Genomic DNA, 13530 nt, shown 5'->3' with positions numbered 1-13530 from the left:
GAAATTAGAAGAACCCTCTTTATGCAGAAAGTAATTAGTATGGAACTCATTAGAACAGACAACAGGCTGCAACCACTGTGGGGAAATCCCAAACAGTGGTAAACTGGCAAAGTCAGAGGAACTCTGCTGATTTACTTTATCTGAGGATGTGGCCCTCAGAGCGTGCTAGTATGCTCTGATCAGGGGCGGCTCCAGGCCCCAGCACGTATGCTTGGGGCGGCATGCCGTGGGGAGGGCGCTCTGCCAGTCGCCGAGAGGGCGGCAGGCAGGCAGCCTTCGGCGGCATGCCTGCAGAGGGTCCGCTGGTCCCGCGGCTCCACCGAAGCTGCGGGACCAGTGGACCCTCCGCAGGCACGCCTGTAGGAGGTCCACCAGAGCCGCGGGACCGGCGACTGGCAGAGCGCCCCCCCCGCGGCATGCCGCCGTGCTTGGGGCGGCGAAATGTCTAGAGCCGCCCCTGGCTCTGACTGCTTATTGCTCTAGTAATAATATTCTCAGTGCTACCTTATGCTTCTCCATCTGTTTGTTGTATCCACCTGTGTCTCTCATCATATGTGCACTGTTAGTTCTTTGGGGCAGGGACTGTCTTTTCATTATGTGTGCACAGCACCTACCATAATGGGAGCATGATCCCTGATTGGGGTTGGGGAGAGGGTTGACGCACTACATACAAATAATAATCAGAGAAGATTCCAGCAAAAGTCACTCTCCTGTCTAACCTTAATTGACACGCAGTTAGCTTAGGCAATAACAGTGCTTTCGGTGCCAGGCCAAAACTTTGTATAGATAAGCACCTTTTTTACACGGTCCAGTCAGCTTTTAGAGAGAATTATACTGCACAGTTCACTTCTAGAGCCAGGATTTCATCTGCCGTTTCTCTGGCCATAACCTGCAAATATGTCTCAAACTTTCCCTTGTCATTTGCCACTGTTTGCAGGGGTGTGCATGTAAAGTATGTATGAAAGTTGCTCAGGTGTGAACCCGGAAAAATACAAAGAACTTTCTTGTGGTGTGTTTAGTGTTACTATGATATTTAAAAACAGAATACAATATTATGGATAGTTTATTCTAACATGTTTATGGCCACTTATATGTATATATCCTAGTTGCCACTATACTTCACATCATGACCACTTGGAACATCTTGATGCAGGCAGGGATAGAATTCAGAGCCTCCTTTTCAAATAGCAAAAACCCTCTACTACTGGATCAGGTGGAGAATTGTCTTTAACTCTTGGCAATATGGGATCTATGGCACAGAGCTGTTCTTGTACGCAGTATAGGACAGTGGCACTTGCACACGCAGTAACCAGTTCATTACAGTTTTTTTAAAATAACCAGACTTTGTTTTCCACTTAAACAAAATTACCAACATTTGAAAATCAAAAGCATGAAAGATCAAACATCAGCAAGGCCTCTACCATACTCCACTTCTGTACATGTAAAATTGCATGATCATATATTTGTTCACACACTTAACAAATTCTGATACCTGATATTCCCAGAATTTCTCCTGGGGGTTTCTGGACACCACACACTGGCATGATGGCTACATCACCTTGAGAGAGGGTGCAGAATGGTTCCTTCATTGTGCCATCCAACAAGGTGGAGATTGGGTCATGATGACCCTGGACCCAGCACCAGGCCCCAAGAACCTCATCCTCTACTTCTTAGGGCACTACATGGAGCAGGAGTCCCTGCCTCCTGAAGACAGATGGGTTAGGCTCCTCCTGTCCAGAACTCTATCTCCCCTCCCCTGTCCGATAACAACCTTCTCCTGCTGCTAGCTGATGTAGTTAGTCCTGGTTTAAACACATTTTTGTACCCATATAAACAATTTCAGTTCATAGAATATCAGGGTAAGACAGAACCTCAGGAGGTCATCTAGTCCAACCCCCTGCTCAAAGCAAGACTAATCCCCAGACAGATTTTTGCCCCAGATTCCTAAATAGCCCCCTCAAAGATTGAACTCACAACCTGGGTTTAGTAGGCCAATGCTCAAACCACTGAGTTATCCCTCCCCCCACTATTGTGTTAGCTGCAACACCCTTGCTATAAGACCCTGTGGCTTCACCCCCTGCTCCTCCTCAGTGAAGTGCCAGCCTTGCCTCCTTCCCTCCAAGGCCCCAGCCCATGGCCATGTCAGAGGCCAGAAGCTGGAAGCCAGAGTCAGGCAGGGTGAGGCAACTGCTGCACTAGCTGATGTTATGGTGCAGACAGCTGCAACAGTTCCCCATCTTGTCCTCCTGCCGCCCCAGAGCTGTGGCCACCCTTCGACTGCTTGCAGCTCATAAGAGCCGCCCAGGTGCAGGGCCTGGCTCTGGGGCCAGCACAGTCCTCTGGGAGTAAGACCCAGGAGCCCAGGCCAGAGCATGTCAGTCCAGGATGCTGTGCTGAGCCCTGGACCCTTTGCCAGCTGGTGCACACTGGTGGGCAGACACACAGGCTAAGGGCTACTCTTAGCCCCACTGCTCACGTTCTCTGAAGCAAGCCAGAGTTGGTAGAGAGAAGAACTAGAGTGGCATGACCAGGAAAGCTCACCCAGGCATGTTGAAGGAAAAAAGCTAAGGCCTGAACATCCTTGAGGTAATTTTTTAAAATGTATTTATACCATTTAGTAATAAGCACAACCTTTGATGTGGATGCAGTTATACTAGTAGAATGGTGCCTTTATACTGGTATCACTTATTCCCCTTCCCATACAGGAATAAGCTACACTGGTATAAATAGTGCAGAGGTATGAATGTGCTTGAGCCCACACTAGGGAAATTATGCCACTTTAATTATACCAGCATAGTCAAAGCAGCACAACTTTTGTGTGCAGAGAATGCATTTACTCCTGTAATTCTGGTGGTTGCAGTCTGTGTTGCAGTGCCAGAGATTCAGGTTTCAAACTTTGATGATTATTCATGATGGGGAGGTAGTTACAGTAGCAAATAGTGGAATTTTTTTAACCTTCTCTCCTTTTTAAAAAACAATACCTAGGAAATTACATACAAACCCCCTCCCCCAAAGATCTCTGACCAGGGACCAGCTTTTTGTTATGTGTTTGTGCAGCACCTAGCACAGTGGGCTCTTAGTCCACAACTGGAGCTCCATATGTGTTATTTCAGTATGAATAAAAATGATATGTTAAAGTTATTTTGTTTGCAATGTGAAGCACCTTAAGTCAGGAAATACAAGACTTATGGTTCCCATGAAACCTTAATTTTACCCCTTGAACAACTGCATTATGATACAGGTTCTAATCCACAGAATCCCTGTATCTTTCAGTGCATTGATTGGATGCACAAGGGGGTCAAATTAAAGTTGCACAGGCAACTGTAAATCTGGTATTTCCTAATTTATGAGCCCTTGACATGGTGTGCTTGATAGGGCTTTGTAGGGTTTTCATTGCCCCTTGTTAAACTTCTGCAACCAAACTGAAGAGATGGTTGTGATGAATTCTCTGCTAATGATGGACTGTATCCACTCTTGTTAGCTAAATCAGGCCAGACATTGTTTCTATCTCTGAAACTCATAAATATTTCAGAAGAGCAATTTTATTTTTTGCCTCTGGAATAAACCAGATTGCACCACGTGTCAGGTATTTTCAATACATTTTTCCATGGGAGGATACCTTTGTTCGAAGTCTAACTTCCTTCCCACATTTCAAATTACACAAATTGGACACGTTGTACTATCAATATATTACGTATAGTTTTCAGAAACAAGGTGTAAATGTTGCCAGCAATAAGTGCAGATTAATGTGTTTCTTTACCACACTGATGGCTCCTTCCTTGGTTATAAGACAATGTCTTGTTTATTTTATTAGTTTTTAATAGGCAAAAAAACCACAACAGTTTCCCCATTCCTTGACCCCTCCACACAGTCCTGAAATAAGGGTTTAATCACCAGCTAAGGTGAAAGGATGCGATGAGCACACTTTGTTGAAATACAGGCAGCACATCAGTGCTGTCCTCTGATATATTGCTCTTATACTCACACGATGACTTTCATCCAGCTGCATCCTAAAATACTTCTTAAAAATCAATTAACAGAACTACAGGCCATATCATCCTCCTTCCCATCTACAGAAGTGAAAGCAGAATCAGGCTGGTTCACATGGAAGGAAGGCAGTAGTGTTGAAATGTCATCCATTCCCCACTCTCCTTCCACCAAATCAGTACGTGACTCTCCGTGCACACACCACCGGGTTGGAGTTGTGGCTTTGGGATGAGGGGGAGTAACCGGATGGCAGGCTGATTAAGTCAGTTGTAAGAGCACTATGCAACATCATTCCCTCAGACATTCCAAAGAATTTAAATTGGAAATTCCAGCTGGAACTTAATACTGACTTTTACTGTATTATGTCCTCCTCTTTTGGAGGAAAGGGGTAAATACAGGCTGGAAGCCAGTGATAGTATGGTTGTTTTAAAAAACTTGCTATCACATGAGAAGGTGTCCTAGACAGCAGTTGACAGGGACTGATCCTTTTTCTGCATAGATGTCCTAAGATCCATGGGATTTTTCCCACAAAACCTGAGACAAATGCATATTTATGTAGACCTGTAAACCCATTTCCCCTGTGGGGGTGATGTCTTGAGAAACTCTGTGGGGGTGAAGTGCATAGAGTTCTCAAGTAACTTCTCCCACTCCTTCATCCCCCCCACCCACTGCAAGATTTCCCATAGAAAGGGACAATTTAATCATATTGTTCATGACTGAATTACAGGCAACTAAGCTGCATGAACTGGGGCCTAATGTGAAAACAAGGCCTTTGGTACTCTTACAAATGTTTGCTAATTCTCTTCCTGAAAATTCTAGTCACCTCAGTTGACCTACTCTTGCAATGTACTGGATGTGCTTTTGGCCTTGAGCCATATACCTAGGAACCATTTCTTATGCCACAGAAGATATTAGTTAACTAGATATTTTCATACCCTGCATAACGTGCTAGTAAATCTAAACTGAGGGGCCTAATGGTGCAAACCTTATTCACGGGAGTAGCTCTACTGACTTCAGTGGACCTCCTGGTGGGAGTGAGTGCTCTCCAAAGTAATACTTTTTAAAATAGCATAGAGCAATTGCAACTCTGGGTTGCTGGGGATGGGCACCAGAAATAAAAGGAAGAAGCTTGTCTTTCTTGTGTTTTCAATTACCCCCCTATGGACCCCAGGCAACGTGAGGGAGGAATATGCCTGATTCAAATGCAGAGGGGAAAAGAGCAAGACTTGGTGGAAGGACACAAGGTGGGGGGGTTGACTAGATTGGGACAAGGATCCTGGGAGGGGATGTAGGGGACATGTGACTGGGACTGGAAGCTGGGGGGGTAGAAAGATAAATGGGAGTTGGGAGGAAGGAGGAGACAAGGGACTGGGAACCAATGAGATGGGGGAAGGATGTGGGGAGGGGAAGAGACAGATCAAATGAAGAGCAGGGGCTGAAATTAAGATTTGCTGGGCAAGAAGAGTGGGGACAAAGAGCTGGGGGTGGAAAGAACTGGAATGGTTGGGAAAGGAAAAAGTCTGACTGGGAGCGGGGAAGATAAGGCAGAAGGGATCACTAATTGCAAGGAATGAGAAGAGAAGTTTGTGCACACTAGAGAACACTGTCTCCTCTGAAATCTCTGTTCCCTCCTTCTGCCAGAATCTACTTTTTCACTTCAAAGACTTCCCCTTTTCAAGCCTTTTGGTCTATTTTAGCTGTAATCAAAATACTAAACCACTCTCTAATCACAACAGGGGTTGTTATATTTTGAAAAAGCAGTGTGTTTGGGTGCTTAATAGTACATGGCTTTGTGCCTTGTGTCTAATAACATCCCCAGGCAAGCTTCCCTGCTTCATTAAAAGATTAATGTTAAGGGCATTCTGCACAGACATCATAGAACCTTAAACTAAATTATAAGGCTGGAAAAAAGCCACTTGGGTCATTCTGTCTGAACCCCTTTAAAGTCCAGGAAAATGTATGTTAGAAAGATGTGAAGGAAATACTTCTCTTACATAATCATTGCCAGCTCAGACTTCTCCACTGATGCTCTCAGGACAAATTTGAAATTTTACATACAAGCTATATCATTGCCAGGAATAATTGATCTAAGATCGTGTTTTCAAAAATGCTCAGTATTGCCCAAATTATTTTCCCACTGACACCAAATGGGAGTTTTGTTAGACCAACAGTTTTGGAAATCCCACCCCAACAGGGCCTCCCAGAGGATTCAGGGGGCCTGGGGTCTTCAGCGGCGGGGGACTCCCGCCGCTGAAATGCCACCAAAGACCCGGAGCAAAAGAAGCTCCGGGGACCCGGGCCCTGCGAGAGTTTTCCGGGGCCCCTGGAGCGAGTGAAGGACCCTGCGCCCAGGGGCCCCAAAAAACTCTCGTGGGGGCCCCTGCGGGGGCTGGGGCAAATTGCCCCACTTGCCCCCCGCTCTGGGCAGCCCTGCACCCCAATCTCTTTTTGACTATCTGCAGTGCTCCCAACTCAGCCATTGCTCTCAGCGGTCTGTTCCACGGCCCAATTGCTCTGATTATGTAAAAACCTTTTCCTAATTCTTCAACTAAATTATCCTTCCTTAACTTCATACTATTATATCTACTCCATTACTCTGAGAATCTGAATAATACCCTTCTTTGGTCACTTCTATCACATTTGAGTAAGTATAGAACAATCAACCACTATGATGTGTCACAAAAGGATGAGCAATCAAAGTTTCTCAAAGGAACAAGAGCCTCTGCTTGACAAATGGGAAAAATCAGGTGGAGTGTCATAGAGGCTGGTAGGGGCAGTGTGCTGGGAGAGAACCTGAGCCCTGAGTAAGGGGCAGGGCTTCTCTGACTAGGGGTCCTATAAAAGGTAGCCAGTCAGGCAGAGGCATAGACAGCTGCAGCGGCACAGGAGCCAGCAAACAGAGCTGTAAACAGGGAAGAAAAGAGCCGAGGATTGGAGATGCAGGTGGAAATACTGGTTGAGTTTAGAAGGGGGTTTGAGTGGATGATGGAGCAAAGACCTGAGGAGTCCAAATGGAAAAACTTAGACTTGCAGATGGAAGCAGGACCAAAGAACTCTGAGGGGAGACTGCTGGGTGAGGAAAGTGGACAGTGGAAGCACGTGACTAAGAGAACCAGGCAGAGGAAAAGACGGGCTAGTGAAGGAGAAATAGAGCTCAGGAACAGGTTTGCAGAGTTGGAAAATGAAGAAGGGGCACAGCAGAAGGTCACTGAAGGTGAGAGGGCAAAGAAGAAGAGAAGAGCAGCTAGTTCTATAAGAAGACGGGAAAAGTCAATGGAGACAACACCAAACATGAGCCCCAGGAGGATACGGGATGGGTTGCGGAGGATTGCAAGGGTGAATAGGAATCGAGAGGACTTGAAGCCAGAGGGAACAGGGGATAGACCAGAGAATCGCACTGTCACCAGGAAAAGACAGGTCTACGTGATTGGAGACTCTTTACTGAGAAGAACAGACAGGTCTGTAACCAGAGCTGATCCAGAGAACAGAAGGATGTGTTGTCTGCTGGGTGCTAAGATACAGGATGTGGACCTGAGGCTGAAGAGGATCCTAATGGGAGCGGGAAAGAATCCGTTGATTGTCCTTCATGTGGGAACGAATGATGTGGCTAGATTCTCGCTGGAACGTATCAAGCAGAGGTAAAAGTAAGCCGGTCCGGTCCGGCGTACTGGCTCCAGTACGCCGTGCCGGCCTGCATCGGCTTCTGCAGTGGAGATTTAAAGGGCTCGGGGCTCCCCGAGCCCTTTAAATCCTAGGCCGCAGCTCCGGCAGCTGGGCTGGGGCCGGGATTTAAAGGGCTCCTCTGGGCTCCCCGCCATGGGAGGGAGCCTGGAGGAGCCCTTTAAATCCCACCCGCAGCTTTGGCAGCCGGAGCTGCCGGCCGGGGCCAGGGCCAGAATTTAAAGGGCTCCTCCGAGTTCCCTGCCGCCGGTCCGGGATTTAAAGGGCTCCACCGGGCTTCCCGCCACGGCGGGGAACCCAGAGCAGCCCTTTAAATCCCAGCTGCAACTTTGGCAGCAGGAGTTGCTGGCCGGGGCCGGGATTTAAAGGGCTCCTCCGAGTTCCCTGCCGCCCGGCCTGGCTGCCGCGGCGGGCTGGGATTTAAAGGGCTCCACCGGGCTTCCCGCCACGGTGGGGAGCTTGGAGGAGCCCTTTAAATCCTGGCCCCAGCCCGGCCACTAGGCCGAGCAGCGAGGAGCCTGGAGGAGCCCTTTAAATCCCGGCTGCAGCCAGGCTGGGGCTGGCATTTAAAGGGCCCAAAGCTCCATGGTGGCTGGAGCCTTGGGCCCTTTTGTTCGCCCCAGGGGCTACCAGCCACCTCTGCAGCTGGGAGCCCCCTGGGTGATTTAAAGGCCCTGGGACTCCCAGCCACAGCTGGTGCCCCAGGGCCTTTAAATCTTGAGGCCACGCCTCTTCTGGTTTAGGCCACATCCCCCAGGACTCCAGCCATACCGGTAAGTCCTGTGAGTTACTTTCACCCCTGGTATCAAGGAAGACTATGCCAGGCTGGAGAAGACGCTTAAGGAAATCAAGGCTCAGGTGATCTTCAGTGGGATTCTGCCTGTTCCTAGAGAAGGGCAACAAAGATGTGACAAGATTATGACGATCCACAGATGGCTCAGGCAGTAGTGCTATAAGGAGGGCTTTGGGATATATGGCCACTGGGAAGCATTCATGGACAGAGGACTGGTCTCTTGGGATAGACTTCACCTGAGTAGGGAAAGGAAATAGACTTCTAGGATGGAGGCTGGCACTACTGATTGAGAGCTTTAAGCTAGGAACTGGGGGGAGATGGTTGGGAGATGTCCAGGTAATCTCCACGCCAGATTTTAACACGGAGGGAAAGAAATGAAGTAAGAAAGTATGCAGCCGTGGGAAGGAGAATGGACATATAGAGGAAGGCTAGTGTAGATACCAGTCTAATAGGTGATACCGGCAGTAGAATATCTGTGCCTAATCGGGTAAAGAATGTGAGCGAAGCCAAACAGCAAGAATTAAGATGTTTGTACACCAATGCGAGGAGCCTAAGTAACAAAATGGAGGAACTAGAGTTACTGGTGCAGGAAGTGAAACTGGATATTATAGGGATAACAGAAACATGGTGGAATAGTAGTCATGACTGGAGTACAGGTATTGAAGGGTATATGCTGTTTAGGAAAGACAGAAATAAAGGCAAAGGTGGTGGAGTAGCATTGTATATCAATGATGAGGTAGACTGTAAAGAAATAAGAAGGGATAGAATGGATAAGACAGAGTCTGTCTGGGCAAAAATCACATTGGGGAAGAAAGCTACTAGAGCCTCCCCTGAGATGGTGCTTGGGGTGTGCTATAGACCACCAGGATCTGACTTGGATATGGATAGAGACCTTTTTAATGAAGTAAACACTAATGGGAATTGTGTGATCATGGGAGACTCTTACTTCTCAGATATAGACGGGAGGACAAGCGCTAGTAATAATAATAGGGCTCAGATTTTCCTAGATGCGATAGCTGATGGATTCCTTCACCAAGTAGTTGCTGAAGCTATTGAAGGCAGGGAAGGATGCCTCTGACCCAAAGAACTTCAGGTCAATATCACTCCTATGCCATCTTTATAAACTTTATGAATGTCTTATCCTCAATCGCCTCTCACCTCATATCAAATAGAACGAGTACCAGAATGAGCCAGATTTAGACCAGGAAAGTGGCCAAATAGTAAATATCAACCAGCATATAGAAGACGGATTCAAGAGAGGGATGTGTGATGGGTTAGACCCCCGTTCTACATCTAGACCTGATGTATTGTGGTCCCACTGAGCCTGCTCGTTCCACCAGCCTGGGCTTGCTCACCCTGTCCTTCTGCGCGCGTGTGCACACACACACACACACACACACACACACACACACACACACACACACACACACACACACACACACACACACACACACACACACACACACACACACACACACACACACCCTAGCTGTAGAATCACACAAAGTCTGCAATCAGCTCTATGTGGAAAGACTCAGCTCAGGGAATTTCCCAGCACTCTGGTGCACACACCCTCTGGAGTGTAAACCCAAAATTTTATATTGTCTTATGCTGTGTAGGTCTCTATACAGTATAAGTTCATGAAATTTGCTCCTTCCCTCAATGTGGGAGAAGATATGCACAGCTTTTGCCCCTCCCTCCCCATTAGGAATTGCACAAACTGGTTATAGAATAAACAAAAATGAGTTTATTGACTACAAAAGGTAGATTTTAAGTGATTATAAGGGATAGCAAACAGAATCAAGATCACTCAGCAAATAAAACATATAAACTAAACTTATTACATTAAAGAAATTGTCTACAAATAGTAATTTTTCACCCTAAATGTTTGTTCTATGCAGTTGCAGAGTTTCTTTAAGGTAAACTTGCAGCTTAAATCTCCAGGTAAACCCTTCTCAGGCTGACCTTTCTCACTTGGGCTCAGCCCCTGCCTCCCTCTCCCCTATCTTAGGGTATGTCTAACCAGGGTATGTCTGATTGGCGGGTAGTGATCGCTCTATTGGGGATTGATTTATTGCGTGTAGTGTAGACACGATAAATCGATCCCCGATCACTCTCCTGTTGACTGCTGAACTCCAGCAGTGTGAGAGGCAGAAGCAAAGTCGACGGGGGAGCCGCGGCCATCGATCCAGTGCTGTGAGGATTCGAAGTAAGTAATTTTAATTTGATCTAAGATACGTTGACTTCAGCTACCCTATTCTCATAGCTGAAGTTGCGTATCTTAGATCGATTTTCCCCCGTCCCTTCCCCCCCCCAGTGTAGACCAGGCCTTAGTTCCTTTGTTTCTTGGAGTGTTTTCAGCAGTCTTCCTTCTTGGGTAGGGAGGCAGTGGAGAAGGGCCAAGATTAACTCACTCCCCAGACTTAAATAGGATTTACATATGGTGGGAATCCTTTGTTTTCTAGTTTGACCCACCACCCCTTTCCAGTGGAAAAATACCAGAAGTCCAAAATGATGTCCAGTACCAGGTGATATGATCACCTGACCCTGCACTGTTAAAGCAGCATCCCAGGAAACTTCTCAGGAAGGTGGGAAATTAGCATCTTCAAAGTCTTATTGTCCTTCCTAAGGGCCTATCCAGGCTGTTTGCATACTGTCTGGTGGGCATTCCCCAGGTGAAAACACAGTTGTAATTATTACATAGTCAATATTTCTTACTTCAGACACAGAAATGACACATGCATACAAATTGGATAATCACATTCAGTAAATCATAACCTTTCCAATGATACCTTGCATGATCCATCTTGCATAATACATATCTTAGTTATGCCTTATTCATATCATAAGCATATCTCTATGAAGAATACAGGGTGTAGGGTCAGAGGATAACAGCAGCATACGATACAGTCAGCCATCAAAACTTGTTTGGCAAAGGCTATGATGTGATGCATGACTACTACGTAGTGCAACTCACCCAATCACCTCTGGAGACCAGACGTTTTTACATAAAACTGTGCAAGAAACAGAGCTGCCAGAGACAGCAATGAAATAGCAGCCAAAACCCCAGAGCAGTGGGGTTCCCGCTGCTGGCCCCTTGCCAGCTGGGGTCCCGCTGCCAGTCCCACTCAGCGCCCGCTGCCAGCCTGGGTGAAGGAACCCCAGGCTGGCAGCGGGCTGAGACCCCAGCTGGCAGGAGCCAGCGGCTGAAACTCTCAGAGCTGGGGCGGGCTGAGCGGCTCCGCGGGCTGAGCTGCTCAGCCCGCCGCCACTCTGAGGTTCCCGCTGCTGGCCCCTTGCCAGCCAGCGTCTCCCACTCCAAAATCCCACTTGGGACCTGTTGCTGGCCTGGGGGAAGGAACCCCAGGCTGGCAGCAGGCTGAGACCCCGGCTGGCAGGAGCCAGCAGCTGAAACCCCAGAGCGGCGGTGGCAGGCTGAGCCGCTCAGTCACTGCTCTGGGGTTCTGGCTGCTGGCCCCTTGCCAGCCGGGGTCCCCTGCCGCAGCCCCACTCACTTTGCTTCCGGCTGGAGTTCCAGCGCAGGCCCTCTGCCAGACAGGGTCCAGGCTTCTGGCCCTGCTCAGCCCTACCAGCCGCCAGCTCAACTCACCTCAGCTGCCGATCTGGGGTTCCAGCCGGTTAACAAGTGATCACTCAGAAGCCTGTGTGCAGCTTAAAGTATCTAAATAAGTGCCAGACATTGGAAAACTCAGCAAGGAAAAGCAAGGGCAAGGATCACACTAAACTGATAAGATCTGCATTTTAATTTAATTTTAAATAAAGCTTCTGAAACATTTTGAAAACTTTTTGTTTACTTTACATATAACAGTAGTTTGGTTATACATTATAGACTTACAGAGAGACCTTCTAAAAACGTTAAAATGTAGTACGGGCATGCGAAGCCTTAAATTAGAGTGTATACATGAAGACTCGGCACACCGCTGCTGAAAGGTTTCCGACCCCTGATCTGCATAAATAGTCTATAATTAAATTGGCATGTTATATAGCTCTTGTCATGGTGAGTACACCTTTTCATTGAACAGCACAATAATGGTAATGTAGAACATACATGAATTGTCACTGGGCATCACTTACTGAGATGGTCTGTCCGCTTTTCCCTTGGTGTAAATAACACATGACGTCTGTGAAAAGGAAACAAAGGTGGTTTGCTTTGTGGGTTTTTTAAATGACTAATGTTAATGATCTTTTGTTTCTTTTATGAAAATTCTAGATGAAGAATCGTTCCATTATCCCTTCCTATCCACATAAACATGACTATTGCCAAAGTGGGACTGAGGTCAGCTCAACAACTGGGGTAAATCAGCATACCACAGATATGGCCCTGAGTGTTTAAAAACAATATTAAAATTAGTTTAAAATGACCTTCATTGCACTGAGACATTCAGTTCACGATTTCACAAATTGACCACAAATTCTGCCAATGAGTGTTCTTTCTGAAGAATAATTTAGACATGGTAGATACAGTATTCTGGATAAATATTTCCTATCTAGTAAGTAATTAACCCATATGGCTCACTTATAAATACTGTATCTATAAAAGTATTGTTGCCAACATTAAAAAGTAAATAGTATTACATCCAGTTTTCACAAGTGATTACAAGCACTTGTTATGTCAAGCAAATTTTAACTGAGAACTCCTATTTAATTGTAATTATGGTTTTGGGAAATTGGGAGCCTTGGCAAAGAAGTCAAACCAAAGCATTTTAATTCCTTGGTAAAGATTTGTTTGTGTGTACATCTCCTTTGGGTCCAGTAAGGAAAAAGCTAACTTTTTTATTTTGGGGGGGTTGTTTTTTCCAATTTCATGTTGAAGCATATAACATTATCAATGTAAACTGAATTAATCAGAATAATAATTGAGAATCAGGGAACATTTCATTTAGCAAAATAACAACATTGAATATAGAAACAGTAATTTAGATATTTTTGTTAATGAATGAACTGTACAAAAGTAAATATTGACCTGAAACAATGTATTGTCTTATTCCTCACCTATCATAGAATATTAGGGTTGGAAGGGACCTCAAGAGATCATCTAGTCCAACCCC

The sequence above is a fragment of the Mauremys reevesii genome, linkage group 1 (assembly GCF_016161935.1).
Source record: "Mauremys reevesii isolate NIE-2019 linkage group 1, ASM1616193v1, whole genome shotgun sequence".
Lineage (NCBI taxonomy): Eukaryota > Metazoa > Chordata > Testudines > Geoemydidae > Mauremys > Mauremys reevesii.
This window is presented reverse-complemented; position numbering follows the sequence as displayed.